Source organism: Phyllopteryx taeniolatus, chromosome 16 (genome assembly GCF_024500385.1).
Source record: "Phyllopteryx taeniolatus isolate TA_2022b chromosome 16, UOR_Ptae_1.2, whole genome shotgun sequence".
Lineage (NCBI taxonomy): Eukaryota > Metazoa > Chordata > Actinopteri > Syngnathiformes > Syngnathidae > Phyllopteryx > Phyllopteryx taeniolatus.
This window is the reverse complement of record NC_084517.1, coordinates 19,348,761-19,362,782: the sequence shown is the minus strand read 5'-3', so window position 1 is coordinate 19,362,782 and position 14,022 is coordinate 19,348,761. Positions and strand designations below refer to the sequence as shown.

At 41.0% G+C, this 14,022-nt stretch overlaps 1 protein-coding gene across 2 annotated transcripts in view; it reads right to left on the bottom strand.

Annotated features, from left to right (window-relative positions):
* The window catches only part of adgrl1a (adhesion G protein-coupled receptor L1a), a 137,523-nt gene extending 123,791 nt beyond the window's left edge, over positions 1–13,732 (bottom strand). The window contains exon 1 of one of the 2 annotated variants that reach the window (XM_061748289.1): positions 13,254–13,732. The gene's annotated coding sequence lies outside the window, so the exon portion shown is untranslated. The remainder of the gene's footprint in view (positions 1–13,253) is intronic. The other variant, XM_061748288.1, reaches the window with a different exon arrangement.
* Positions 13,733–14,022: the final 290 nt, after the last annotated feature.

The following is a 14,022-nucleotide window of genomic DNA, read 5'->3' as shown; positions in this document are numbered from 1 at the left end:
AGCTGCAGTTGGAGCGTCACCTTAAGCTCGTCCCAACTACCTTACCTGCACGGCACCTCTCCGTTAAAGACGCATGTAGCACATGTGACAAAGCTTCGAGTGTTGAAGGTGACATTTTTCCTTGAAACACCGCCGCCGATTAAGAAGCAATCTCAATCTATGATGTGTACTTCGCAGTAATAAAAGCTCCTCTAATAAAACAGCCTCAATGACACATGGAGTGAAATCATTTCTTGCTTTCACACACTATAGAAGTCATTCGCCGACTGCCCTCTCCCTATACGGCCTTTGCACAGCAAACTATAGAGGTGTCCAACTCAAGGCCATCCACATCATTTTATCTGCTTGCCACAATTTTTCTGTCAAGACTTCTGTTCAAAACTAGTTAGCCATCAAAAATTATAACAATTAGAAGCAAGGGAAATTTTCATATGACAGAGAAATTGATTTGGTAAGAGACAAGATGTGCTACATGTCTATAAACAAAAACAGTGCAGCGCAACCTCTAGCTAGCAGCTGTAATGGCTAGCAACATGCTTTTGGCAGAAACTTAATAACTTCTCATTTGTAACATAACAACATCACACAAAAATGAATATCAGTGCAGCGCAACAACAACAACAAAAAAACAGCAGTGCAAACACAATTTCTAGAGGAATTTGAACAACCTTTCCCAGGCTCTTGAGATGGAGCCAAAGCAATAATTTAAAAAAATGCCATTGTTGACTTCTAGCAAAATAATTCCTACTGTTCAAACCGTTACGATTGCAATTGTCTGCAACCTTTATTTGCTAAAAGGAAGAAACTATTTATGTCACACTTACCTAAAAAGAAAAAAAACGTAAGCTGCTTATGTTTCATGTTAAATCTTTGTCAATAAATCTGCCGCTGTTTATACAACAGAAACATTTGTTTTGTTTTGTTTCTTTACCAAAACCAAAATTCTGACTTCGAGACTCTACCTGCATAAAGCACCCCGATACCGGTACTAAAACGCTACCAAGGCAAAAACATAAAATACCAGTAAAAGCAGTGGGATAATAGCTGACAAAACATCAATTCTTTGTATTTTTATTTCTTCAAAATATTAGGATACTCATGATATTTAAAACATCATTTTAAAGATTTTTAAAAATTCAAACACAATGAACAATTTTTATTTGTAAATACAGTATGTCTATTAATTATGTCGCCAGTGTATTAATTATATCGCACCTGTTTGACAAATTTTGAAGGGAAGTCTTTGAAATGTGTCACTTCTCATGTGGAACTGCAGAGCTGGAGAGCGGTGTCGCTGCATTAATTTTTTTAAAGCTTTCCTTAAAAAAAAAAAAATCAATCATTGCCTAGTATCATTTTTGACGGCGAGCTACTGCAGGTACATTTAAGTACCGGTACACCGTGCAAACCTAGTTCAGCCTATCTCCCTCTACTGTGAGGCCAATACTGAGTACAGCGTTACCATGACGACTAGGGGCGACGCTGCCAGGTCATAGGTGAAGAAACATGGTGTGCGGGGTATTTGGTACGTAAATAAGCTGGTTTGTGGGCAGCGAACCAAAATATTTACTTGGTTTAAAGTCACATTTGATGGGTGGGCAGCCACTGCAGAGACTCGACTAATTGTACACAAGACATTCAAAATTCCATTTTACACAATGCACATCATCATAAATACAACGTCACCCCCCCCCCCCCCCCCAACGAGTGCCATTATAGATTAATTCCAGCTAGAATAGGTGCACTAAAATAGCTGTTTTGCTAACCAGAATGACACAAGATGAACAGAAATAGCTCAGTAAAGTGCAGACAACCACTGACAGTTGAGATTCTGAGCTCTGCAATATCAATAGCCCTCAGTTTCACACAGAAGACAGGGGGCCAGAGAGGTGAAGTCACTCCTTTTAAATCGGTAATGAGCCTAAACAAACACCTCCAAACAAATGTTCCCCATCAGCAGGCGGCTGAATCAGATGAGACAGCTGTCAGAAAGCATCATCCGTCCACAGTTAGTTCTAATTAGGGAGCTACTTTCCCTGCTTTGACAGGTACCGCTCAATCGCCACGTCGGCACACAGCACTGCCACGCTTCTTCTGCTTCGACGGGGCCCCGTCGCTGTTCCACAATGACACCTCTCACGGTGCGCACAACCAAGCGAGAGCGCTCACACTGCGCGTGAACGCTTGGTTATTTTGCAAAATAGATGAGGAAACCTCATCATTAAAGGTTTTGCCATTTCCTGCATTTGGCACACACTGCAGTGTGCAAATACATTTTGGATTGGATAGAATTATCTGGAGATTTTTATATTTATCTACCATTTATCAATTAAGAATTTAAACGTTTCGATACAAATAAGAATTCAAGGGAGGTGCAGCGGCTTGATAAAAATCAGGAAAAAAAACCGCTGTTATCTATCACTGAGTCATGGCAGTGATTTAATAATTGGAGCAAGTTTGGATCGAGAGGTGCAGCGGCTCCATCAAATGAAAGAAAAACAACTTTTAAACCTGCTAAGCTAAGTAGCGCCGAGTCATGACAATGATTTCAAAATAGACGCAGGTTTGAGAACTTTAGGCGAGGAGCAGCGACTTAATAAAAATAAAGAAAACCCGTTTTTTTTTTTTAAACCTGCTAAGTTAACTTGCACTAATGAGGCTAACTTACCTTGAGTCATGACAAAGATTTATTCATTAAAGCAAGTTTTTGTTTGTTGGGCGGCTTGATAAAAATAAAATGGTTTCTTTTTTCTGCTTTTATTCTTTTATCTGCGAAGATAACTTCAGCTGCAGTTTAAAGGTAAAAAGGTAAAACAGTTTTTAAATAATCACAAAATTGCACGTATGAATACATTTTCTACTAATTGCAAAAATTTTACAAAAGCTGAAGTTTCATGGGGGAAGGCTGTTCTGTATATGATTGTCATTCCATTGCCCTTTGAATGCATATATACAGAATAAACGCATTGGTTGCAGAAGCTGTCCCTCATATCACACGCACACACACACAAACACAAACCAACACTCACTTAATCTCACAAAAACCATGGCGACATTGTTTTGTACACAGTGAATTAATAAAGGAGTGGACAAATAGCTGTATAAATACTGCGGCTAACCAGATCGATAGTGTACGCTCAATTCATTTCAAGTTCAGAGACGTGCGGCGCGGTTCCCATTGCGCACTGATTAAACTGGCACCGCATTAATTCACCCAATCAATAGGATTTTCTAATAAATCAAGTCGCGTGGACGACTCCGGCCAAGTGGTCAGCGAGCTCCCGCTCCCAAAATAACAACGCACTTGTTTTTGTCATTGGGAATGAAAGGATTCATCAATTAAACAGTAAACGAGGCGCACATCATAATCAGAAATGGCACTTCAAAAATAACCGGCGTCGGTGGTGCGTGAATGTAGATTACTGTACGTCTGCAACTGCGTGCCATTTTTGGCTGGCCTGTTCCTATTTCCTGTTTAAGTGCGCTCCATTGTGTTTCGGTTAAGATATGGTCTGGAGAGCGGATTCTCCGTAATTAACGCTAAAAACCCAGGTTAAATTTAGCTCCTCCCAAAATACAAAGATCTTAGAACAGTCAAGATGTATGTCTTTAACTTCTTTTCTTTGACACCAATTACCATGTTCCTATTAGCTTTGGCACCATCTTATGGCATCTTAGGGCGTTACAGACAAAGCCCCCAAATATGAAGACATTCTGTAAATAGGTGAGTTTTTCACCAAATACCGGACGATAGGTTCCACAGAAAAAAAATGCTAATTGGTGAATTTGTGAATAGCGAACAGCAAATGGCCGGGGTTCAGTTTATGAGAGAATTTCATCCATTGTTAGGTTCTAAATATTCTTCAATTGGCTGGGAGAATATCTCGCTCTGTAAAGCAAAAAAAAAAAAAAAAAAAAAGACTCAACTATAAATGTAATTAATAGAAACACATTGAGGGTGGCCGGTAGGTGAGAGTTTCCGCCTCCAGGTCTGAGGTTAGAGATCGATTGCGGGCTCAGGCCTTCCTGTGTGGAGTTTGCATGTTATCCCCGTGCTTGCGCGGGTTTTCTCCAGGTACTTCGGCTTCCTCCTACATTCCAAAAACATGCTGCTTCTTAGGTTAATTGAAGACTTTAATCTGTCCTTCGGCGTGAATGCGAGTGTGAATGATTGTTTGTTTATCAGTCCAGGACGAAACCCTGCCCAAAGTCAGCTCGGACAGACTTCAGCTCACCTGCGACCCTATTTAGGATAACCGGCACAGAAAATGAATGAGTAGATGAAGAAGCATAGGTCCTGGACGGTGGTTGTCGATTGGTGCAGCAGCTATTACAATCTCTATTTTGTTAAATAGTACAAAAGGAATAGAGCAGCCTTAGTGCGATCTTTGTACTAAAAAGGACACACTGCGGACGGGGAGGGCGGAAAAAAAAGAAATCCCCATTCTGCCTATTTCTCCATAGCTCATTACAACAGCTTCTGTGTACTGCAGGGTGAAAGTGCACCTGCGGGAAAGCTAGTATGATTTTTTTTGTATTATTTTATTTTTTTTATATTACTTTGTCATTCAATATCCACCAGGGAGACGTGTAAAAAGTCAGGCATTGTGGCACTTACTGGATAAACAGACAGTCATGCGGAATATACAATGCAGTTTGTCATATGCTCTCATGTCGCAAAGGTAATGCTCATTAACATACATTATTAACATACATAACAACAACAAAATATGTCTTTTAAGGGTACCATTTTAGAGGTCTCACCGAGGTTGAACCCTTTGTTGCATTTCCCGATAATTTACGCCAAACACAAAAGATTAAGATTTGCTTACTATAACAACAGCTATTAAGGAGTTACATTATCCAAAACAACATAAAGCAAGACAACAGCATTTAGCTAAAGGTACTCTAACACAATAAATTTCCAGATAAAAGTTAGCATAATTTTGTTGAATATGGTACAATTATCATTGGGGTTTAAATAGCTTGGATTAGCATAGTTTCGGTGAAATTAGGTTTTGGTTAAACTAAACATTGCAGAATGTGTACACAGAATAAATTAGCCTAATAACATACACAAGCCTAACATAGTTAGGCTCACTGAAACAGTGTATTTATGGATGAAATCAGACTAAATAACATAGGTTAGCAGAATGTTGGTAAATACTGTAGAACATAATCCATTTCTGTAATAAATTAGCCTCGATAATACAATATATGTTAGCAAAGTTTGACTAAACAATCTATTTATAGATTAAACTAACCTAAATAACATCTATCATAGGTTGGTCAACATAAATCTATGGATTAAATTAGCCTGAATAACATCCATTAAGTTAGCATAGCATTGGTAACTATAACAATCCATTTTTCTACCTAATTAGCATTAACAATTCACATTAGCATGCTTTGGCTAAACATAATCTGTTTACAGATTAAAATAACTAAAACAACAGAAACTAGAATAGTTGCTGACTATTAAATTGGTTGTCTTAAACATAAAACCTGTTTATGGATTCAAATAGTACAGGTTGTCGTAAATTGGCTATGAAAGGATTACATTTGTTTGCAGTATAGGCTAAATAATGATGCTAATTAAAACCACTATTTAAATTTTACGCAAAAGTAGTGACACAGTTTGAGCCTTAATGGTCTCCTCATATATAAAACAATACAATACCCTGCTTTTCAGTTGACTGGAGCTACTATGTAAATCTTACCCATTCAAAAATATTCGTATGTACATTTTGTGCATTGTGATCCCAGGTGCCATATTAGGGGATTAGCGACAGACGTTGCTGGTTTGCACTTTATAGAAAGTACAGATGCTAGACCAGCTATAAATCCCAGTGACGTGAATTAAGAAGATCTAGTATATGTATTAATAATGCGATCAGCCTCCAAACAAAGTGGACATATGGACAGCAGTAAAGCATTCAAACAGCGCAGTGCAACATATGTTGAAGCAGATTGTAAAAGGCAGTAGAGAGACTTTTAGATACAATTTAAGCACGGTGGTCGACAAGAGGTGCACGTACGATACCGCATGTGAGGCTTGTGTTTTCCTCTCATTGTTACCGGGGTGGGGGCAGAGGGCGCCAGGAGCTAAGCGTCGGCGGCAAAGGGGCAGTCTCAGGTGAGGCCTGCGTAGTCCCAACGTAATTATAATCCTTAATTAATCCACCCCGGATGTGCTCTCCTGCTCATTGCTCTCACTTTCCATCACGCAGCCTCTTCTGGCCTTTGCCCTTTCTTTTTCCCCAACACACACACACACACACACACACACACACGCACACATCCTGTATACTAGTCCAATACCAAACCTTTTATACCAAGTACCGCCTCAAAAAAATACATACATACTTGTACATACCAGCCGTCGATGAGGACAATTTTTGCCTTGTCTTGCGAGTGCAAACTTGAGATAGAAGCGGCGTATGGTGGCAGGTGACTAAACTTACTTCAAAACAAGCAGCAGTTAGCAGATAGTAAAGAATTCTTCAAAAAGAGGCTTCAAGCTGTTCACTGCCACTCTCAGCTGACGGTTACTGTCAACGTAAACATCAGACATTTTACACATTGTGTATTTAAAACAACCACGTAACTTTACTAAGTCTGCTTGCTTAATGCTAACACCGAATGGGAAACGCCATAGAGGGGCTAACGAACAATTTATGTGTATAACGCTTTAAGGAACAAATATTTCAACACAAATGGTGCAGCAACGCATGTAGCCAGACAATTTAATGATACTCAAAGGCGTAGTCGTTACCTTCTGCAAAAAACGACAAATGATACTGCAGAATACGGAGTCACTTACAGTAGTTGAGTGAAACTCAAGGTAACACTGTATTCAATAGTATTGTAAGCCACTGTAACATTATGCACAGTTTGAACATTAACAAACTGTCGTACATATAGGAAAACAAAAACAAAATCTGCACGTAAATAATGATTCCATTCAAATGAAACGTGCATAATTTAAATGAAAATTGTCCCTAAAAATGCAACTGTATTGTACTTAAAAGTTAAATACAACTGAACTGTATTTAATAAATGTACTGCACTGGATTAAAAACCTCTGCTCTATGGAATAACTCAGGGGCCAGACAGGTGGATACGCACACACACACACACACGCACGCACACACACACACACACTCACTCGCACACACACACACACACACACACACACACACACACTGTTGTCTCTCCTAATTTGGCAGCCTGACTGAACGTGTCAATGTTGAGCGTTAGACTTTAAAAGGGGTCGCACACGCTATTAAGAAGATGGCTGCGAGGACAAAGAGGTGACAGTATTGACGCGGCGAGAGCTGCGAGGACCCAAGGAGGTGCGGAGGAGAGGAAGGCGCGGACTCCTGGCATTAACACTGCGCCTCCCATGTTCAAGCCAATTACGCCACTGGCCCTGTGTCCGGCCATCAGAAAAACATGAGGATTGATCGGACAAGCTATTAGGTTAATTGATCACCCTTTGCTTTCATTTATGGGTGACTCCTCTTTTTAGAGGGACAGGTGGGATGTGGGAAGCTGCTTGGACTGAGGACATGCCACCAAACGGGTACAGTGCCTTCAGAAACAAGTTGAATTCATTCCGTAACCACAGTTGTAACTAGGAGTGTCCCGATTCCGATCTTTGAGATTGGTCCGATGTCAGTCTCTAGTCAGTATTCCCACTTTTCCATTGGTAAAAGAAGTACCTCCACTACTACTAGAAATTGTACTTGGACAGTATTTGAGCAGAATGTTTACAGCTATATTTCAGAAGGCTTGAAAAGACAACAAAACTGACCAAGGGCCAAGTAGAGCTGAACTGAGCCGGTACTAGAGGCTAGACAAATTATTTCCTTTTTTTCCACTTCCAACATCTTTTCAGTGCTTGTCCACCCTCCACCCCAATTTCCCGCACTTGACATTATTGTTATTCTACCTTTTTTTGTAATGACTGTTTTAGATTGGCTCACATATTTGAGTTTTGAAACAGAGCATTTCAGGTAAACCTAGGACGCCTGGATGCACATAATGTGTCTACTTTCCAAAGAATACAATTCATGTTGGTCTTTTTGGTGTTGGCTTCCTGGGCTGCAATATTCAATATTGTTCACTATTAGAGCAACAGCAACACAATCGATCCTGCAGCTTTAAGAGCGCTGTTGCCCTTCTAAAGCTTTGCAGTAGCAGCCACGACCGACTTCACTAAATGCCAAACAACCAGTTGGGCAAGGTTATATTGATTCGGGGTGGGAGGATGGCGGTGGCTTTTTCTCAAGTGGCGTCTAAATTATACTGTATTTGTATGATGCCTTTAAAAACCATTAAACGAGTGGCAGTACTAGCATATATAGTGAGTTGAATCCTGCTATTTGTACTTGCTTTCAGGATGAATAGTGAAAATCAGGCGGGCGACAAAGAGGCAATCAGAAGTGGCCATTACAAGATTACAGTAACATTACAAGTATTTGCTGGTGAAAATTGCACTGCCTTCCACTCTGAAAGAACTCCAAACACAAATGGAGGTGGGGCTGATTGTTCCCATTGATTGAGCATCAAGGTCTGGGTCTTTTCAGTCGGTGTCGCAGTCAATAGACACCACCCAAATACACCAGTCACTCAATCCCAAGTGTTGCTCGGCGGGCCCCATCCAGCTAATTTAACACCCACTCAATTTATGAAAAACAGTCCCCATCGATCCTGTTTTGTGTGTGCGTGCGTGCGTGTGTGTGTGTGTGTTTGTGCTCTTTTGTTGCCGCCGCTTATTTTCGCCACGCCGGCGCCGACACACGAGGAAGGCCGACGGCCATGGAATTGAATTAGCGTGCGGAATGGGTTCCAGGAAAACGCACCCCTCGGAACCCAAACCTTGAGCCTTTAAATCCCAGTTTGTAGCATCGCACGGCCACATGGCAACGGAAAGGTCCTCCTCTCCAAGCTTTTTTGGTGCCTGACATTCATTTTTTTTGCCCCTCATCCCAGTTGTCATTATCCATCCATCCGTTTTCTAAAGCGCTTGTACACATTGGAGGAGCTGGAGCCAATCCCAGTTGACTGGGCGAGAGGCGGGGTTCAACCTGGAAAGAGGGGAGTAGCCAAAAATTGTACTCAAGTAAGAGAACTGTTACTTAAGAATGTGGCTCAAGTTAAACGTTATTCTGTAGATAATTACTTGAATAAGAGTAAGTGTTCAGAAAAAAAAAAAAAAAAAAAAAAAACTACTCGAATACTGAGTAACTGGTGAGTAACGTGATTTATTTTTTAATTTGAGCATGAACATCAATCGTCAAATAAAACAGGAATGTGCAAATTCACATATTGCTCAACAATATCACTTAAATCAAAATAATTGAATCTAATTTAATTTAATTATAAAAAATAACAAATTGAGGCAAATTCGGACATTTGTTTTTTCTTAAATTAACGTTGTTTGTTTACACTCATGAAACAGCACAGTAGGCTCACCAGGTAGAGATAACAGAAAACTGCAATGTTTTTTCTCAAGTTCAAAGTGGACTTCTTGTAGGCTGAAATGTGGACATTTTTAGGACAATACGTGACCTAACTGTTTTGTTTTGTTTTTCCGTAGTCTGTAGGCTAAACATAGATTAAATGTGAGGCCAGGCGTTTTCTGCCTCTTCTGACTGCCAACTTCACATAAATTAGTAACTTTCAAACTTTTGGGGGGCCACGCGGACGATGGGTCATGTGACTGCCAGGATCTGTTTGACTGGTGAAACAGAGACATGGTGACAGTGCCTGTGGCAGAAGTCTCTCTCTGACAAACCAAAACAAATAGATTACACAAGAAATAAAAAATGGATAAAAATAAAAGTAGCCAGCAGAATGTAGGTCAATGTAACAGAGTTAAAGTGGTGCTTTTTTTTGTAAGTAACTAAGTGAATGTAACACGTTATTACCCACTTCTGCTTGTTCACACTCACATTCACACCTACGGACAGAATGGAGTCCTAAATGAATAGGAGTAAATATGGGAGGAAGCCAGAGAAAACCCACACAAGCACGGACAGAACATGCAAACCCTACACACGAAGACCGAAGATTCAAAGCCCGAACCTTAGAACTATAAAGCAGACAATCCAACATACTAGTCCATCATGCTGCCCCCACTTGTCATTATCTAACAGAAAATGCAACCCATTTACCGCGGAAACACAACCAAAAAAACAGATTACAAAACCACAATTGGCTATTTTGGGTGGCAATAATTAGTAGAACAAGCAGTCATTTCCGCGGAGGTAAAACATCGAAGCACAATAAACTGTCATTACAATGGCAATGTGCCTTCCTGTCCTGACGCACCAAAGAGACACCACTTGCCAGGACAACAACAGCAGGGACGACAAACTCATTCTAGCTCCAAGTTGGCCAACGATCGAGAAGAAACTGCACATAAACAGCATACAATACGCAGCCCAGCATCCATCACCAACGCCTGCAGTCTAATTGGAAGGAATTGCTGGAGGAAAACTCCCTAATCACTCCTCGCAATTAAGACACTTAAACCATTAACGCTTCTGGAACAAAAATACATAAATAAATAAATAAATCGGCAACAAATGTCATGAAACGCAAAACCAGTACACCAAGAAGATTGCTTTTGTCAAAATTATTTTGGGTTTTATTTGGTCGGGCAGCGGAAAAGAGAAGAAATCCAATCTTGCAAAAGGCTTGTTTTGAATGGATTATAATTGCAAACAATCTTCCAAATTACAGAGAATCAATACAGAGCACGGACATGATTATCAACGAAATAACTTCCTGCGCTTGCCAGGAGGACGGGAGGTCAGCTGGAGCGAGGCTGGACGCTCTAATCGGATACCACGACAGGACACTTGGCATCAGCCAACAACAAAAAAAAGAAAAAGAAAACATCAACTTTCTTGTAATTAATTGGATTATTGAAATATAGGCTATGCTGGTTTTAAAAGCAGCTAGCAAAGGTGATTTTGTGATAAAAGTGAAAACAATGCAGTATTTTTCTAGAGTATAGAGTATAATAATGCCTATTATTTGTGATAGTAAACCAAGATTTATGATAGAAATGCTAGGGTGTAAGTGACACTTTGCACGGCCGCTGCCGTGAATCGCACTGATTCAATCGGGCATAAAAACTCAGGACAGTTCAAATCAAAAAGCTGCACAGATGGATTGTGTATTTGCGGAATCGTTGCATCAGCGCAATGCATTGTTAGATCTTTAATTAAGCTATTTCGTGAGCCCAAAGGCCAGTGCGACTTGAACAACACTCCTTTTCCAATGCGTCCTTGACAAGCTTACCAACACAAGTCCGACTAAAGGCTTTTTTTGTTGTTGTTATACAGACAGACGTCAATGATCCCTAGATTCTAATTAAGGGTGATTTCTTTAATAATATCATCATGGCCTGGATTTTACCAACTGCTGTTGTTGCTGTATTCTCACACTGCTCAAATTCGCATTCATTGGGAGGAGAAGAAATAACAACGTAGCTGTCCTGAGGACATGAAGAAATGCTGTGTCGCAGGTCAATTTCTGAAATTCATATTAGTGGCTGTCTTTCTGATTATTTCCCATTAACATATTCATCGAGGAAGCCTTGTTAAAAGAGCTGTAGGGAGTGCATGCATATTAAAAGAAGTGGCATGCAAAGGGAACAAGAGGATTCACTTTTGGGACATTTCACCCCTCAATTTATGTATGCATAAAAATTAAAAATGTATCTATGTGTGTGTGTGTGCGTGCGTGTGCGCACGCGCATCTGTCATTTGCATGCCTGCTCGTTCACCCATGCATGAGCGGACAGCCAGCAAATGAATTTAGCAGATAAGCAAAAACAAATATACAGCCTATATATCTTCCCTGGGCAACAAACTAGTCCAATCGGACCTATAACGCAGTGTTTCAATTGTGAATTGCAATAAATCTAATTACTTATTAAAAGTCTGACGACCATTAATGCCATGCTAATGTATGAATATTATTCAGCCAGTGAGAGGCGAGAATATTTTTTTCTGATAGTGATGTGACACACAGACAAGAGGCGGGAGGTGGTGGTGGGTGGGAATAAATCCCTCTGTCTTCCCGGGGAGGGCGGGTTTGGCAGTAAACCAATTCCGAGTCTGGCTTCTTGAACGGCCAGATAACGCCATCAGACAGTTCCAATATTGCTGTTTTTTTGTTGTTGTTTTTTTTTTTTAACCACCTGAAGAATTTGAATTTCATTTAGCAACCCCACCACCAAGTCAGAATGGACATGCCAATTTCAGGGCCTCGAATTGTCAGGACAAACACAATGCACCGTGATGAAATGAGCAAAAGGCTTACCGGCAGGAAATAACTAGCTCTCTTGCCCTCTTTTGTTTTTCTACCTAGCGCCGATTCAATGTTATCAAAACCACAACACAAAGACAAAAGGTTTAATTTCTTCCGCCGTAACGACAGTGTGGGCTGCCGGTGCCTTTTTTTTTTTTTTTTTTTTTTTTTTTACGTTTTATTATTCGGGGGAATTAGATCAGCATAGCTTCACCATATGAACCCCGAGATGAAATGTTTAATTACAGCGAGGTAGAAGAAGACGAGGAGAATAGGGGACGGGTAGGGGAGGGGTCTTTTTTTCCTCGTGTTTATGCTGCACCCAAACAAGACATTCATCATCCTCGCTTCTGTTTTCCACTACTTTGCTAAAGTTAGATTTTAAAAGGAAATTCAAGTACGACTCAATTTGCTGCGGGGACATTTGTCAAGGACTCTTGGGGCCCTCCTCCTCTTTCTCTCTCTCTCTCTGCATCCCTCTTTCCCTCCTCCTCCTCCTCATCCTCCTCCTCCTCCTGAGGGCAAGTGGCCGATAGGTCATGATTTGACAAGGTGGAGGATTAATGGTGTACTCTGCACGTGATGTTGAAAGTAGTTCACTTTGTGGCTCTGGGCTCTTAGTACTGTAAATTCATAAACAGCTCCACACTTTTCTAGGGCGAGTGGGGGCTCCCAGTGTGAAATATTCCATGCACGCTTGTCCTTTTTTGGCTGCATTGATTAAAACAAAAAACAAAACAAAAAAAAAGAGAGGTCCACCTTTGCTTCCCGTGCAAAGCAGGGATGCATAACTGAGTCCCTCATGTATTATGCATTGACCAAAGACCCGCACATCACAATCAGACAGCACCCAGACAATGCAAGGGGCACATATGACATAGAGTAATATAGCATTAAAATCACAAGAATTACATGGTACCGACCTCTGGTCCTGCAATGTGATCTTGCTGGGAAAAGCTCAGTGTGGCTCGTTCATTGGTTCATTCATTCATTCTGGCGTCCCGCCTCACTTTTCTTGCACGCTTCTTCTTTCCTTCCTCTCTCTCCTCCTCTCTGGGTGCCACCTTCGTGCGGATGCATACGAATTAATAATTAATAGCAGTCTGCTGTCTTAAAGTCAAAACTACATTGCAAAAAAAAGAAGAAGATTAAAAAGTAAAAAATAGTGTAGGGAGGGAGGTGTCGCTCCTCACAGATTCAAACACGCCCGTGGGGGCATCAAAATAAACAACGACGACACCATCATCAAGGCTTGAAAAGGACTCAAAATGACACACGTGAGCGCCACACGCAACAAAAAGTCATATATTTTTTTTCTCCCCTTTTTAAACGTCCTTGGTTCCGCAGAGAGTGAGTCTCCTCGGCTGCTCGCAGCCTCAAATGAGAGAAGATGAGCAGGCAAACCGTGCAGGAGAGGCAGGACACACACTGTGCGCTCTCTCTCTCTCGCTCATGCGCACTGACGCGCACACATGCAGGCTCCTTTTCCCCCCTCGTCTGTCCACAGACAGCTCACACACACACACACACACACACACACACACACACACGCACGCACGCACGCACACGCGCGCAAAGCTGTCACACACTCACATGAACTTACAAAAACAAAACTGTTTAGTAGCTGACATTGAAAGCAAGTGGCGCCTCCTCATTGTCTCTCTTACAGTTTAGAAACGCCCCTCAATGTCC